The following is a 14,123-nucleotide window of genomic DNA, read 5'->3' as shown; positions in this document are numbered from 1 at the left end:
ATTGTTTGCCTTCGAAGAACGAGAGACAAGGAATACACTTACTACTTTAGTTTTTGATTGACGTGGTTAAAAGATAATGTTGTATGTTGATAGATCTAACCGAGAAATTTGAGATGAGAATAGATAGTAGCCTTGGAGATTAAGCAATTACGTTGAATTCTTTCGATTATATTATGGTTTGAACGGATTGAACTAGAATGGAGTGTTTGGTTGTTGTTGATTAATTATACGTAGGTTAGTTTAATTCCGGTTTCGCAAATATGGTGATGTGAACAAAGTGTTCGAGATCTTTGGAAATTACTGGTCTCTTTTGTTGGAATTGGTTATTACCCTCGAGTCACAGGTAACTAGGGGTTTCATCCAGGCAAAGGTTAGCGTCTCCGCCTGGACTTCAGGCGTGCCATGCACAGTAACAGGACCGCCCGGCAGCAATGACAAGCAGAGCGCGACATAAAACCCCAAAACCAGAAAAAATTTTTCTCTTTCTAATATAAGGATCTGATGAAGAAAAATGGAAAATAAAAACTTGAAACCCGCGCATTAGGCAATTGCAAAAGATTTCTCAAGACGAAAATAGAAAACCCGCACAAAGAGAGAGAATGGGTTTTTTCGTAACAGTAGCAAAAAACCATTAGAAACACCAACATCCAGGGATGAATTTTGGTTTAGACAACATAGGTTCAAACGTTTCTTGTCTTAATAATTCTTAGAAATAAAATATGCAAAGATAAATTACAGAATCCTTTTCCAAAAGTTACACTCAGTCTGTGTTGAAAGTGTTTTAGAACACCAACCTTACCGTGGCCCTGAAACGCCAAATCTGCAATTGAAGAACCTGAAATAAAAACTCCGTTCACCGAGGCGAGGTTTTTTAGCCTGCATGGAAGTTCTCACGCCTGACCTGCTCTGACCCTTTCTCGTCCTTACAGTTCGGCTGGAATGTATTATAGTTATAGGTATCATGCAAGTTACTTCCCCACCCTCCTGCCTCACCACTAGAGTCCAATTAACGAGAGGGCCAGGACCAGACCAAATCGAAGTGCGGGCCTTTGTTTCGTCTACCTTTATTTTTTTTTGTAACCACCCTGTCCAGTGGCGGACCCCCACTCGGCCATAGATGGTCCTGAAATAAAATGAAAAGCTTTAACCTGCTAAGACTCACCTTGAGGTGAGTTCTCTGGTTCAAAATGTGGATCAAGTGCTATGTTGGTTTAATGAATCTTAGCGACAGCTCCCTCTGTTGCAATCCAACCCTGCTTGTGCCACGCGACAAATGGAAATAAATGAGAATAGACAGTCCCTTTCAGAGGTAGCGATGAGAGAGTTCTGCTGTTTTCCAACAGAAATAGACTTCATTACCAAGTTTAATGTCCAGATATAGTGACAAACAATATGTATGAGCTGACAGCCATCATAGAAGGTTCCATTAAGGACTTTCTTTCAAAAAAACAAATGGAACAAATGTATTTTGTTGCACGTGGGCTTATCTCTTCCTTCATAATTTCTTTCCTCTTCACTTTGTCCTCTATAACTTTTTTAATTAAACGTACATCAACAGTGGTATTATGTTTCAGCTTAAGGTTTATGTGCAATTGACCTACCTTTCTTTCTTACTTTAAGGGTATTTTTTTTTCCCTTTATTCTCGTCTTTCCTTTCCTGGCTTTATTTTTTGTTTTTTACCTTTCTTGAACTTAATATATTCATGCGTTTTTTTTTTTTCTTCGCCCCCCTTTCATTTTTCTGGTCTGTGTATAACGTTGGCTTTAAGGGAAATCCAAGTGATTGACTGTATGTGGGGTTTGTTTTATATAAATTGCCTTATGGTGTTGTGTGTGTGGTGATCCATGTGGCATCGTCGTGAGTGTTACCAACAACTGACATAAACGTTTAATTCCCACGCTTTTAGTTTTTGCGACCACATATTCATAAGACATCAGCTATCCATAAATCTGAGTTCAATAAATTGACCTGCCCCCTCAAACCAGGTGTTAAAGCCCAACCCACGTTAATCGTCATCGTGATTCCCTCATGAAACGCAGCGCTGAAAGGCTGTTGTACCCATCGGTGTCAAATAAAACATTTTGTTTTTAAAATGTTTTGTCAGATACAAAGCTCTTCATAGAATTCGGTTCGAGACTGTTACCAAAAAAGAGAAAGAACTGCCTGTCTTTAACCCCTTCTTTTCTGACGAACCTGAAAGGACGACTTTAAAAAAAGTTAATTATTTTTTAATTTGTACGTTATAAGGTCTCTCCTCAGTCGTGGCTTGAGCCAGGCGGACAGGTTCAAGTTTTGTCGGGCTAGGCAACTAGAAAGACACGCACTGATACCACTCTCTGTGTCCACTAATTACAGGTGAAGATGCAGTCAAGGGCCGGGTTTCATTTTTGGATCAGCGGAAGGGCGATAATGAGTGTAACACAGGTCAATCTAGGCCGATGAACGCACTACATTCAAGGGCCTCACGTTGATATCTTATTAGATTTTTTTAAGAACCCTTTCTGTTAGTTGCTCTATGGTTAATAATAACAGAAGTTAGAAAAAAACAAAAAAATTTACCGTGAAAGTGCTTCGTGTTGCTTGGATGTGGTTAAATACAGTGATCATACAGCAAGCAGTTACAAGAAGCGTGGTAGAGAAAGATATGGCATAAAACACTCAGCTCAAGTATTGACTGAACTCGTTCGTCTCTTTACAACTGAACTGCTGACCTGGATGAGAAACCGTAAGGACTGGGTTAAAAGGAAGCGGAGCCCGTTGTCACATTAAGCTGGCAAAGGCGTGCTCGTGCCTTACAAGTTCAAGAGATCATTCCAATCCTAAATAAATCTTGAGCATGAGCAAAGCTGCCGAGAGGAAGTCTGAGCAGTTGCAGTAAGACAGTCTGCGATTCTGTCAGAGATGTATTGGAGGTATGCAGGAGGGATAAAAAGTGGGCTGGTTGCGTGCCGGGTTATGGGAGCAGGTATAGGTTAGGGGTGGCTGAAGGGGTGGGTTGCGCTGGTCTTTCCCTTGTGACCAGGTTTTTGGCAACTGTCTTCTGTCGTGTGGGTTTGTGCAGGATTGGAGAACAGCCTGTGTCGTTACGCTGCATGGCGCAGCTTTGCAACTGGATTTGCAGCCTCAGCGGGCCTCGATTTGTCTATGCGCTGCAGAGTCTTTCTGACGCCGCTGACGCGCCACAGTTACCGTCCACTGCCGTCATGAAGTAAACAGGAGCACTCATTTAAATTCGAAATGCATAAAAGTACCTATCCCAACATTCGGCTTTTTAGTCATAGAAACGGTCTTGACGACGTAAGAAATGGGCGAAATGGCGTTGTTGCCCATGCTACTCGTTTGGTGACCACAAAATCGGCGATAAGGTAATTTTTGTAAGCACGGAGATTAGGCATGGTCCTTGGTCCCACCACAGTGCGCCATTCAACAACAACAGAAGACCAGGGCACCGATGCGATGCTAGTGTGGTTTTCTGAGGACAAATTATATTGTCTGATGCCAGGCGATGCGTGCTGGGGTTCTGCGGTACGACCGGTGCCAACGGGATCGTGTCAGATGGTCCAACTAGTAACGGATCCTTGGACAGACCCCTGTCACACTTCATCTGCCGCCACTATGCTATGCATCTCTGCTCTGTCTCGCTTTGATATTTGTAAAGCCGTGCAAGAGGGTGGTCTTTGGGGGTGGCTCGCTTTGGATGATCGTGGGAGTCGAGACAGTGACGCACAACAGTCGGCAGCACTCAGGCAGAAGCGACGAGGAGACACCGGTTCGAGAAGTGCCTTAGCATGACCAGAGGCATGCTGCTATCGGGCAAGGCACGAACAACAGTCACTTGTTCTTGTGTCCGCAAGTACTCGTGCTTTACTCTCGAGTAGTTTTTCTCCCTCTCTTGGCCTGTTCTCACTTCTTTGCCATTAGTGATACCGCAAGGCTTTGGGTCACTTTTCGCGGTCTTTTAGTATTGTCACCATTCAGTCGTTACTTATTTTGCGGTCCTTATTGCATCCGCTCATCACATCTACGATCTATCTTCGCGGTCTTTCACAATCTGTACCTTTACTTCACTGGCATGCAGTATGCATTTTCTGCTAACTAAGCGCTGGCTAGCGCCGAGAGCAGACATGCTTAATCGCTCCTTTCATTAGGTTTCTGCTGGGGAAGTGAACTAAAGGTCATATATCAGACCACGGCAATACGAGGAGACATGGTTTACTTTTCCTGTCACGTTAACCTCATGCCATTTTTGAGAGAAATTGTAAGTAGGAGGAGAAGATGAAATTTCAAGTGATCAGGAACTTGGATGGCTTTCGGGATAAGAATCTTGTTGGCTCACAGATTAGCCAGACAGTTGGCGACTGAGTGATCATTGTGCTATTTGAAGTTTTCGTGTCCGAAATATATACAGGCGATGTCTGTGGATGCTATATGAATCTCTGGGCTGGTGGACCTGTCCTATGTACAGCAATCTGTTTTCGAATGTGATCGGGTGAGGTTCTGTTGGTCAATAGTGGGAGGGAAGATTATTTACAATTATTTTTCTATTGGTGGATATCTGTCATAACGTATGGGTTCCCGTGCTTGGTTTTGGGAAAAGACTCAACGAGAACTGGAACAACAGTAGTTTTGACATGGTAGCTTAATCTACTAATGTGCTAGTCTAGTCAGATAGTTGTTGAGTGTGGAGTTATGGTTTCGTATGTTTTTTTTTGTTTTTGCGGGAGGGTAAGGTGGTTTTACAGACTAAGGAAACTAATGTATAAGGCGCATGTGCTTACACTTTTCTGATCCGTTGGTTGGAGCCAGAAAAGCGACCCAGCATTGTCAGTATGTCTATGGAGATATTGGAGATAGCAAGAATATTTCAGTTAGTGAGGGGAATGTCGACGAGGATCTAAGATGGCGAGGATATCGAGGATGGATCAGGCTTAACGCTGTAGTCTGCTTACAGGAGTTCGCAGAGGAGGTGGAGGAGCATGTTTAGAGAGTATAAGATCCACGAGAGAGTTGTAGGTGATACTGTTTTGAAGCATGGTGTAATGTGAAATCACTGTCTTGGGGGTATTAGGAGCATGTTAATACTTTTAATGGAGCTGGTGTGGCACCTTGTGGATTCTTTAGTCAGACTGGCTGGAATGATGCGCTGAGGTGGAGGCTCCTCAGCGATGGAGTTCTGAGTAACAAGAGTATATTGCGGTTCCGAAACTCGCCATAACGCTTTGCATCGACGGACAAAAATTAATCTACCACACCACACAGTAGTGAGATGATATAAAGCAAGGACAGCCAGCTGTTATGAAAGTTAACTTTACTGCGAATTTAATATTGAGAGAAACAGAATTAATATTTTTGAAACAAGGTGAGTAAAATTTTAGTTCTTAATTTGATGGTCGAGCGGCTTTTACACTGCACAGACGAGACTGAATTTGTCTATACACCACATCTGTTGAATGATACAATTAATACTAGATGCCGAAATTATGGGGGTATTTAACTACTGAACAGCGATAATCATGGTTTCTGTTTAGTGCTGTTCTTTTGCATATCAGCTCTTGCACTGCATCGTGGAAGGGAGCCAAGATGAGTATATTTAAGAAGGGACTTACGACGCAAAATGTGTGGAAAGGTTTGGTGGTAATAAACAGAAACGAGGATAAAAAAAAGAGGATAAAAACCGTACTAGAAATTTGACATGGTTGGGTCCTTATCAATAGCGTGCATCACGCTCTTATTGTGCTGTGTTTACTTTACACGGTGTCGTCAGAAGAGTGTTCTCACGGTGATACTGATAAATGGGGAGTTATTAACAGAAGTGGTTTCTTTATTTTTTTTTTTTCAGATGAAATGTCATAGCGTTGAATGGTGGGTCGAGATGAGGTTAAATGATAAACTTTGGACAGAACGCGAGAGTTTTTGTCGGTTCCGATTTAGAGTGCATAACTGTGTTACGTGCGTTGCTCGTTGTTTTTGTTGGTGTTGTATATGATTAGTTTGGTTTTTTTTGTGTTTATGTTTTTCCGGTTATGTTTTTGATGTACTATTATCTCGTTTTTTGCTTGGTGCTTTTGTAGGACTGTGGAATAACAGGGTAATGTAAAAGCACAACTGATTTACAGGATGCAGGCATGGTGCGAAATGTGTTGTCATAGTTTTTTCGAAGTTATGAATTCACGCATGACTCGAGGCACACTTTTTAAGCGATATGTGGCACAGGTTTGGATGGTCAGGTTATGGACTAGGCGGTTCTGATGAGAATGCACTAAAGAATAGAACTTTGCACGTTTCATCAATACTTCATATAAAGAGAAAATATTTTCTAGGAGATTCGTATTTAAGTGGTTTGGATAATATTATGTTTTGACTTGTAAGGATTGGGAGTTGTTAGTCAAAGCATAGGGATCTAGGTTGGAATCATCCTTATGTGTTCCGTTATATCGTACTAGTACTTATTCTCATGCGCGTGTTTCCTGACTGGCGGGCAGAAGCTGCTCGACGCAAATCACATGCGACTCACCGCTCGAAATACCTTGGTCTTATAGTGTGCGATGCGGTTTTTTTTCATTTAGACGTTAGGTGCTGTTCTGTGTGATAGTGTATATTATTGAGAAAAAAGTAAAACAAAGTTATTCGCAGGTGTGATTCAAGACAAAGTATTTGAGCAAGTATAAGATTGAACGACATTACCTACATAATATTAGTATAGTTAGGCTGTGCGTAAAGATATATATGTATATTTCCTATGAATCGGTTGTAAAAGTGGATGGTGAATAGAATGGTTTGAATGTGGTTAAGGGAGATTGTGGATTTTCCTCAAGTCATACCATATTTTGAGTTTATGTTAACTACGAGACCTCCTAACATGCTATCAATGATGTGACAGCTGCATTGCCTGTCTCTCCTTCAGTAATTTGTTGTTCGCAGTCACCCCATGTCTGAGCCCTTATCGTCATTCTTCAGTCAGACGCGATTGTATGATTCATGAGGGACCGACAGAAAAAAATTCCTCTTACTTCAGAGAGCCATAAGCAGACACTTTCTAGTATCACTAGAGCCAATTTTTGAAGGCAGCGAGATTATTATGTGACCAGTAAAAAATCGAGATTTGGAAACACTTTGCTTAGAAGATATATTTGGTAGAAAGCTAGAGAAGCTTTCATCTTGGAATCTGATAATTCGAGTTCGACCCAGTGGGTTTAGAAGTCGTCAGTCATGATGGCCAGATGCAGAGAGACATAAGAAGTGAGAGAGTTCTGTATGGGGATTTTGGTTCCTCAAACGGATGTAAAGACTCATCAGATTATTAATAGGGTACATTTCTTTCTTGTTTTTGTTTCTGTTTCGCTTTTGCTGTAGGTTACAAGTAAAATATGACGTCTCAAGTGGCGGGTACCTAGTGAAGTACTTCCAGTTTAGTAAAATTCACACCTGGGTTTTCTAGCTCTGTAATTGACTTTTTTGGAGTGGTTATAAAGAAGTAAGGAAAAGGCGAAGAGGAGGGAGAGGAGAGAAGGCGAAAAGATGGCAAATGAGGGGAGAAGAGGCCGAGGAGTGTATCAGGATAGGATCTCAATTATATAGGAATGTGTGGAAGTGTAAAAAAATCCAGTGTAGTATTACTTAGTTTCTAATGCAACTTATGGGGAAAATGACATAAGCGGTAGAAAGTGTAAGAGCATTTTATTTTTTTTCCTTGTCAGAAGTCTGATGGAGTACTGCATATGATGGAAGCGCATATTTGCTAATTTACAATAGCTACAAATATTTTTTGGTCGTAGGAAGAAAACAGTTTACAATGTTTTGTATCCATATGGATTTCCGACAATTTAGCGTGAATTTATATATTTTAAAAGATATTGTCTAGGATGAATAGGTTGGGACATAAAGGTCAAGATTAGTCTTATTCCTTTCATTTAAGCCCAAGAATGAGACATCTACTTAATAAGAAAAGGAACGTTGTTGAATAATGCGAGTGTAAATTAGAGCTAAATAGTCAGATTGTCGTTAGGTGCACTCGGCTAGCGAAACAACTAAGAGAATATTGTTTCTCTAGACCATATTCTATGAAAAATTGCAGGATGCAAGGATTAAGATTTTCTGACAATGTGTTAAATAAGTGTGTATGGGTTTTGATCTAAATATGGACATCCGAAAGACAAATATGTTCGTTCTGGGCTGAGCTGGAGTTAATGAAACAGACAATGAGGAGGTGAGTGTTTGTTACTTTTTCGCTGTTTTCGAAGAAAATATAATTCTTTGTCATGAAACCTTTTTTAGTTTTTGGTTTATGTATTTTGACTTGCGAGGGGTTGTAATACATAAATAATATGTTGATTTGATAATAAGGGGGACTGCCAATCAGAGGCAGACTTTTAACAAGGCGACAACTCCAGTGATGCTTGTGAATGTACCACACAGAGTTGTGCCTGATCTTTGTACGTCTGTCTTTCGTATAGACGTTATCGCTTGTCCTAAGTTATATGTTAGAAATAATTCATAATATCAATTTATGTTGTATGAAGAAAGCTGCATGATTTTATTGAATTCTGAGTTCCGAATGGCGGCTGCTTTGGCAGGCCCAGACCAGAGCCGGACATTCCTCACCTGTACCCGGATATCAGGTAGGTTCTCGACATGCACAGATATTCTCTCTCTCTTGGTACAGCAATTAATCTGATAATCGTTCAGTTAATGATACTCACTCATTTACGCCACACAATGAGAGGTGCAGAGCTTTCACATGTAAAAGGGGGATGATGTCCTGCGATTTAAATGATTATGTCTCATCACTTTTGGGGACTTTTTCATATCCTATTTCCTCACAACCTGTTGTTGAGCTCCCCCTCCCCTCATCTAAGACTGCAAAGTGGTGGGTTCCTCCTTGTGGCCGCCTACCTACAGAGTTCTCTTCCTTGTACTCACACTGAGCAAAGTGAGGAGGCAATGTTGTTGTAAGTCTGCTCCACATCGGGCGCGTCACATTGCTAGAGTAGAGAGACAAATCTTGGTTCCATTGTTAAGACAGGTAAATAGGTATCACTACAGATGTGTCTGAAACAACCTTCAGGGGATTAGATGAGGAAGAAGCCAGCATTTGGTGCACATCCTCTGACGAGAGCAGAGTTATTCGAGTACACTGGACTGCCATCTAGATTCAGTTGTCAAACTCAAAGTCTGCTTTCATTTAAAGTAATAATAAGAATTATAACAGACACCCACACCTGTCTGTTATTTCATGCAACCCTCACACGAATTGCTATGTGCTGTACAAAACATCTTACGAGGGGCACCAGAGTTGGGCTGAGACATGTTTGATGTACACGTCCATCATGAGTAGGGTGTGTCACTGTAACATTTGGAAACAGATTCAGGACCCCCATGCAGGTGCTGAAGGGCTTGACATTGACTCGTGTTTGCGATGACGTTCCGTTTTCTTGGATCGAAAGAAAATCGTGATGATCATGATGATCGGTTGACACGGTTTAGAGAGGAACATCAGAAGATTAAGCTTTGACAGTGAGGCGTTTTATATTCACTCTCATCTATCTCGTTTTTCATCAAATGCCCATCCAGTCATTTTCTGACACGCACGCACCAGAGATGCACGGCGTCTTTGTGTTGGTGATTTGCCTATCAGCATTTTTTCTATATTCAAGAGTCGGGAAATGTTGGTTTTTGCCTTGTTTTTTTTTTTTTTTGGTAAATACCGATGCACATGATTCGCGCATAGTGGAGTCAGCTGTCCACGTGACAGGTCCCTGGGTGCAGTTTGGTGGTCCATGCATTGCAGCAGTTTGCGACACCCGCACTGCCAAAACAGAATTGAGAGTGGCTATGTGAACTTTCTGATGTTTCTTTTAAAGCAGGAGGTTAAAAAGTTGTGGTCACATTTGTTTTTACATACTGTTATATGGCGCCTCAACTCCCGCATGTGTGGCTGAGGTTCTGTAGGACCATTAACGTATGCATGTAGAACTGTTGATTATTTCCGTTCTAAATGGGTAGCGAGTAATATGTTAGCGAGAATAAAAAGGGATACTCGTACCCAGATGAAAAATAACGACCATCGCGTGGGTTTTTACCAAATCATCAGAAAAAAGGTGTGGTTGTTTGTGTGTGTGTAGAGCGTGAGTGTGAAGTGGAGAGAGTGTGAGTGTGAAGGAGTGTTCGTACGTCAGCAAGAGACAGGCCAGAAGTTGTTTCATCACCCACAAAATGCGAACACATCAACAGAGCCTGATGAGTTGCTGGTATCAGAAGTAATATTGTTCGATGACCTCCACTAAACACACTTGACCCTGGCCGACAGGTGGCTGAATACAAAATTCGTAAAGGGTTGGTGCAGCAAACTCTGCATCGTATTAAACTCGTGCTTCCCATTATGATTTGAATTGATCTCCTTTACTCAGGTTCCCAAAGGCGGACTGCTTAAAACGAGGGAGTTTTAGATGCCTAATACCTGCCTTTTTAAACCTAGCATGCCTGTCATGTCATGTCATGTTAGGTCAATGAAACTATAATCTTTCAACGTATTGCCTATACCTTTTTGTAACAGTAGGCGTCGTACATTGTGATATGGAAGGAGGGTCGTCTCTGTACGGAGGGTCTCTGTTGCATATTCACCTGTCTGGTTAAGGAAACAGGTAAGTCTCTCTCTTCGAGCTGGACATCACATAAAAATATCTAAGTGCAATATTTTACGTTAAGTGTAGGGTTGATGGGGATAGATGGTGTTAAAGAGCAAACTTTTCTTTAATAGGTAAAAATACATTCTGCATCCATATATTATTATATATAAAAAGATTGATGGGGAAAAAGCGGACGAGTGATGAACAATAATGATTAGTTATTATGTTCATGTCATGAAGTCATCATATTCTTTCTATATCAGTTTGCAGATTTTATGTATAGTATATGTCCATCTGCCTGAATCAACAATGTTGCACGACTCGCTCAGCTCTGTAAGTATTCGAGGGAATAAATGTTTACGCAAGCCAAGAACAGGATCATGCACATCATATAAAAACATTCCCCTGACACAACGTGATCTGATCCTCAGTCTTCGTGATAAATGTCCCTGGCCATTTTGTACTGGATGGAGACAACCTGCACGGCGACACCCGAGATCCTCCCCTTTCGTCCTTCATACCCGACAGGTGAACATTAGCTCAAGCCTGTTGAAGACCTATTCACCCTTCAGGTGGCAGGATGTCGGGCTCATTAAGGAGCTTAGTACACGAGACTTAGGACTCGCATGCAGGTGGGCTCAGATGAGAGGCTTGGGCAACAACACGTCTGGCTTACTCACAATGGCGAGGGATGGTAAGTGGTGTTAATAGTGTAAATGTACCCGCGCTCTGCCAGTCGGTAAGCTCGAGTTAGAAGATAGAGATTCTGTTTAATGAGTGAGGATTTAACATTATCCCCCTCCTCCATTTTCCTTTCTGGCGTTGACAAAACGGCTTGGATTAACGTTCCTAAGACTAACATCTCGTTTTGTTTTGTCCATGTGATACATTTTTTTAAACAAACCTGGCGTTAGTGCTCCACTGCTACAGAATAGAAACAAAACAAAACAACACAAAAGTGTCCCCTAAACCAATACACTAGCTTCCTAGTGGTAACCTTACCACACATTCGTTAAAGCTCGATGGAGTGCGGCAGAGATACGTGCATCCTGTAATGCGTTCCTTTGCACTTGATCTCTGCACACGTCGACAAACGCATATTAAACATATATCCACATGCCATATGGTATTAAAGTGTTTAGGAAGAAGTGGTTGTTGGTACATCGTGCTGTCTCACGCAAAAACAATCACAAACAACACAAATAAACACAAGCAAACAACAAATGAATATAGCGCTTTATTCAGTGTGTTGTAAGACACACAATGCACGTGATGCGCTTCCTTAGATTCTTTACCTGGCGACAAAACTCGTCTGGTTGCCCATCAAGTTTGTGATGTTGCTGCTGATGAGGAATTCGAATGCATGCTGTCATGGTTTCGTTGATGCACTTCAGAGTATCCTCGTAAAGCCTGCGAACAGAGAGATGTACGTTCTGTGTGAGGTAATATTGATGTTCGTGACCTACCCCAGAGAACCGTACTCAACTTATGTACCTCCATCACTTATAACGACTGCAACGATGCAGCAAGATTTACTGTACAGTTGCTTGTACCTTAGTTGCTTTATCAGTGAAATTGCAAATCTCATAGCTGTTGTGCTCATGAAGGATGTACCTAGGAGAATTTGTTGTGATGCGTGACACTCGAATCGGTCACAGTATCTGACAATTGGGCTCACGCTGTGACTTCGACCTCTGACACTGGCTTCCACGTTCGACCAGTAACCAGAAGAGATAGTTTACCCACTCGACCTTTAAAGTATTGAATATGATGCGACTAAACACGTCTCTTACTCAAAACTGCTGATAAGCTTATTATGCATTAAAAATGGGAGACATTATCACTTTATATGGGTCCTTGACGCATTCGATCAGGTTCATCAACTCACGTGCACATGTCCAATATGCTGGTTTTCCCACAAACGATCGGACGACCCTTGAAAATGGGAGCCGTGCAGTTGTTTGTAGTCATCCTCGCACGAAGCAGAATGGACCTCACTGAAATCAATCAATCAATCAATCCAAAGTCAATTCAATCAATCAATCAATCAAATGTCCATCGGGAAGTGTTTGAAGGCAACCCTTATTACTCCAACAGATGCTACATGCAGAGGAAACAGCGTGTCGAGACGAGAACTGAACCCCATGACAGCCAGCCTCACTGTCTCCATCCAGTCGATGCATCTTATTGTTTTAACACAACTGTAATGTGTCATCTGTATGGAACAGATAATTATGGAGATTACAGATGCTTCAACAGAGACGTTGCAAGCAGTCTACACCAGACCTGGGCAAAGGCCGGCCCGCGGGCCGGATCCGGCCCGCCTCTAGGTGTCTGTGACCGGCCCGCCCGCCTCACACTCGCCAGTATAGTATACTATACATACAGTTTGGGTAAACTGAGTTAACTATATTAGGTCCGGCCCTCTAAGCAATTCAATTTCTCGATGCGGCCCCTTGGGACAATTAATTTGCCCACCCCTGGTCTATAACAGATTCGACTAACCGACTTAGAAGGTTGGCTGTCAAGTTCTGTCAAGTTCTGTGTGCACGTCAAGTGGAACCGGTTAAATAGTGGGAAGGGCGCTTTTAGGGTAACACGAACTCTGCCTGGCAACCTTCCCTGCTACTGAGCATGGAGCCTGCTTCTTTTATTTCCTCTGCAGCATTTTATCTTCGGTTTTATCGGCAAAGAAGAATGGAATAATTCCCTGGCTTTTTTTCTCTGCCTCGTTCTCCTTGTTTCGCAATCTGTGTGTGTGTGTGAGAGAGACAGAGATGTAAAGCACGTGATGAAATTCGTGTGTAGGCTGACACATGCCCTGGGTGTGACCCGTGAACCTCAGTCCGGGTACTAGCCTCACCCTCCATAGGAGGGCCGGTGGGCTGTCATATTTGAATGGTATGTCACACAGGCGAGGTTGCTGTCTGGCCCTTCGCCTTATCACCAGGCTTTCTTTTGATGCTCTGCCTCCTCCAACCCCTTAATAATGTGAAAATTTCGCTCAAATATTTTTTTTCCTCCGACAAGATGGACTTCGGAATTCTCTTTAGCCTGTATCATGAAAGTGTTGTCTCAATATTTGCACAGAGCGGTTTTCAATTCGCAAAGTGTAATTATACAGTAAGTGAGACACAACAAACTCAATTAAGGAGCCGACACCGACTAATGATTATACCACTCTGTGATGAAATCGCCCTGTGGTAATTTATTACTTCATGCATTTTCTACATCGGTCTATCAAAATGGCGTCTACGCCTGTCCAATACTATGCTGAAACCTTCTATAAGTGTGTGTGTGCACTGTTCAGTGCTCTCTACCTTCCCAGAGATCTTTGTAAGAGTGAACTATAAAACATAACTGTTCACGATCACGATACACGATAATTCAGCGCCCTAAGGACATCATTTGCATCTCATACTACTCCTATACTCTTCACCCTTTTAGCGAGAACTTGAATGTAAAGGAACACAACAGAACAATAGATTCTTCCTAGT

General features: G+C 42.0%; 1 protein-coding gene across 1 annotated transcript in view; it reads right to left on the bottom strand.

Annotated features, from left to right (window-relative positions):
* The window catches only part of LOC112560512, a 23,833-nt gene extending 11,213 nt beyond the window's left edge, over nt 1–12,620 (bottom strand). The window contains exon 1 of the mRNA XM_025232418.1: nt 12,515–12,620. The gene's annotated coding sequence lies outside the window, so the exon portion shown is untranslated. The remainder of the gene's footprint in view (nt 1–12,514) is intronic.
* Between the last annotated feature and the right edge of the window lie 1,503 nt (nt 12,621–14,123).

This window comes from Pomacea canaliculata, linkage group LG3 (assembly GCF_003073045.1).
Source record: "Pomacea canaliculata isolate SZHN2017 linkage group LG3, ASM307304v1, whole genome shotgun sequence".
Classification (NCBI taxonomy): domain Eukaryota; kingdom Metazoa; phylum Mollusca; class Gastropoda; order Architaenioglossa; family Ampullariidae; genus Pomacea; species Pomacea canaliculata.
This window is presented reverse-complemented; position numbering and strand designations above follow the sequence as displayed.